Source organism: Tupaia chinensis, unplaced genomic scaffold, assembly GCF_000334495.1.
Source record: "Tupaia chinensis unplaced genomic scaffold, TupChi_1.0 Scaffold000199_1, whole genome shotgun sequence".
Taxonomy (NCBI): Eukaryota; Metazoa; Chordata; class Mammalia; order Scandentia; family Tupaiidae; genus Tupaia; species Tupaia belangeri.
Genome location: NW_006159674.1, coordinates 1,402,399 through 1,405,773, shown reverse-complemented (window position 1 = coordinate 1,405,773; position 3,375 = coordinate 1,402,399).

Genomic DNA, 3,375 nt, shown 5'->3' with positions numbered 1-3,375 from the left:
CTACCTTTTACTCATCTGTAAGAAAGTAGAGAACTTTGAGGGGCCAGCAGGTGGCATGGTGATTAAGGACACTGGACTCCCGCATGGCCGACTGCGATTGGAGTACCAAACCTGTGACTTGCTTTCTCACTTTCTCTCTGTCCCTCTCTGGTCAAATAAAAAAATAAATAGATAAATAAATAAAGTTAAATGAAATCATTCTTTTTCTTAAAAAAAAAAAGTAGAGGACTTTGTATATATGGGTAGGAGTCTTTTGCTGGGTGTGTGCCATGACAAATATTTGCTTTCAAACACTAGCTTGCTTTTTTTACATCCCATGTTTTTTTGTTTGTTTGTTTGTTTGTTTGTTGGAAAAACATAAGACTTTACTTTAGCAAAGTTCAGTTTATAACTATTTTCTCTTTGGGAAAGTACTCTGTAATCTTTTTAAGAAATCTTTGCCTACTCCAAAGTATCAAAAATATTCTCCTATGGTTTTTTTTTTTTTTAAAGATTTATTGTCTTTCCACAGTATTTAAACAACTGCATTTTCTCTTTGACCCAGCAGCAAGTTCACTTATAGGAAGTGTATTTTGATCATAAACTTCCACCATTATGAAACAACATACTGATCTTCACTGTGGCCTTGCTCATGAGAACATACTGGAAATAATCCAAAAATTCATCAATAGGACACCTAGTGAATAAACCTTGGTACAATCACAAGTGGAATGAAAATCATTTTTAAAAGAATGAGAAAACGATCTATTCATAGGAAGTAATCTCCATGATAGATTAAATGAAAAAAGCAATGTACCAGGCCAGCAGGTAGAGTGGGGGTTGAGGCAGCTGAATCCCACATGGCTGACTAAGCATTTCGAGTCCCAGACCCAATGACTTGAAAAATGCACAGAGAGATGTGTGCATGCCCCAAACTCCAAGAGGAGCTTGGAAGAAAAGGGACTGTAGCATGGTCATCCCCTGGGGGTGATTTCTCACCTTCCCTCTCTCTGTCTCTCTCCTACGAGTGCACACACCCTATAACAAACTGTAAATAAGAAAGGAATGTACCAATATACATCATATGCTGCTATATATTCAGTCAGAAAGAAGTATAAAATTATGTATTTGCTTATTTTTACCAAAAAATATCCCCCAAACCAACACTGCAAAGATAAAATGATGAACTGATTAAAAACAGTAACCCAGAGAGGTGGGAGATGATGGAAAACAAGAAGCCACATGAAAAGGATGGGAATGAAAATGAGACTTTGATTGCAAATTTTGACTTTCGAACCATGTGAATGTTTACTTATTTAAACAATAATTTAAATCCAAAAGAAAGAAACAAAACTCAAATTTTAAAATAAACTGAAACAAATCAATCTAATATCTGTTGGGAAGTACCTGTAAAGTCTTCGGCCTACTGCTCTTTATGTCGGGCTACCTTTTACTCATCTGTAAGAAAGTAGAGAACTTTGAGGGGCCAGCAGGTGGCATGGTGATTAAGGACACTGGACTCCCGCATGGCCGACTGCGATTGGAGTACCAAACCTGTGACTTGCTTTCTCACTTTCTCTCTGTCCCTCTCTGGTCAAATAAAAAAATAAATAGATAAATAAATAAAGTTAAATGAAATCATTCTTTTTCTTAAAAAAAAAAAGTAGAGGACTTTGTATATATGGGTAGGAGTCTTTTGCTGGGTGTGTGCCATGACAAATATTTGCTTTCAAACACTAGCTTGCTTTTTTTACATCCCATGTTTTTTTGTTTGTTTGTTTGTTTGTTTGTTGGAAAAACATAAGACTTTACTTTAGCAAAGTTCAGTTTATAACTATTTTCTCTTTGGGAAAGTACTCTGTAATCTTTTTAAGAAATCTTTGCCTACTCCAAAGTATCAAAAATATTCTCCTATGGTTTTTTTTTTTTTTAAAGATTTATTGTCTTGCCATTCCCATTAAGATCAACAATCCATCTGGATTTCCTTTTTGAGTATTGTGAGGGGGAAGCCAAGATATAGTTTGTCCCATATGAATATCCAGTTGACCAAAATTATCCTTTATCCACCAATGCAGGCTGCCAGCCTGTGAGTGTAACTCATAGGCAGCACTCATAAGACGGTGCCGAACACTGTGTCAGGCACCTCCACGCAGTGCTGCCTCCAGGAGGAAGATTACAGTTCAGGAACAAGGTGTCAAAGCCTTTTAACGCCATCTGCAATGACCCACTAGGGGACTTTGTGCTACCTGTTCCCATGACTTTGGGTTCTTTGGGATTAAAGAAGTTTCTTTCCTTAATTATCCCCTTTTACAGATGAGTAAAGAGAGATAAATTCAACTAACCAGCATGACACAATTATTGAGTTAAGAGTCAGAACGTGTACCCAAGAAGCCTAAAGTATTAACCACTACTATTATCTAGAGTTGATTTATGTTGTTTACAACTAAAGAGTCCTGACATATGAAACTTGGTTCCAAGGCAGAAGCTGTAGGATATAGAACGCCAGGAAACTAGGCACCTATAGAAATAAATTTAACTTTATCTAAAATTAACATCTATGCTCCTGGCACCAGTAGCCTCAAAAGTCCTTTCAAAAAAATATTGCTTAGATTTTAAAATTTTGGCATAAATTAGGTAGTTCTTATGATGTTTTCTCTTGAAATGTCTGGTTTTACATATGGCCACAGGGAAAATATGGGATCTGGTCCTAGTCCATGGCCTACTGACAAGAAATGTCAGGCATAAGTGGATTATTAACTTCCTCCTGAAAGAGAGTTTTCAGGGTGGTAGAAAGAACCGTTTCCATAAGACAAGAAAGATAGAACTGCTTCCACATGCAATGTAATTTTTTTTAGTTTTTAAAAATTATTCATTTAGTTCCATTTGTTGTTGTTGTTGTTGTTATTATTTCATTTAACCAGAGAGAGACAAAGAGAGAAGCAGTATGAAAGCAAGCTTCCAGGTTCAGGACTTGAACCTCAGTTGGCTATATGAGAGTCTAGCAACGTAAAAACCATGAAACCTGCTGGCCACTAAAGATTTCTACATTTTTTGAGAAGAAGTTTCCACCTGGCTCCAGCGAACTAGATTTTTCAGGGAATGAAGATTTTCTACTTATAATTCAGCCTCCAACAAACGAGCTAGCGGCTGAACTTCAAGAATTTGAAAGAAACACACCATCCATCAGATGACAAGAAATCACCGCCAGATCACAAGAAATATGGGAAAACGAGAAAATACCTCTCCTCCAAGGGAAAAAAGTAACTCTTCCTCATCCACAAGCAGTTTGGTGAAAATCATGGAAATGTCTGATAAGGAATTTAGAGCATTCATAATGTCAAAGCTAACAGAGATGGAAGAGAAAAGAGATAATGAACTGCTAAAGAGAAAGGAGAA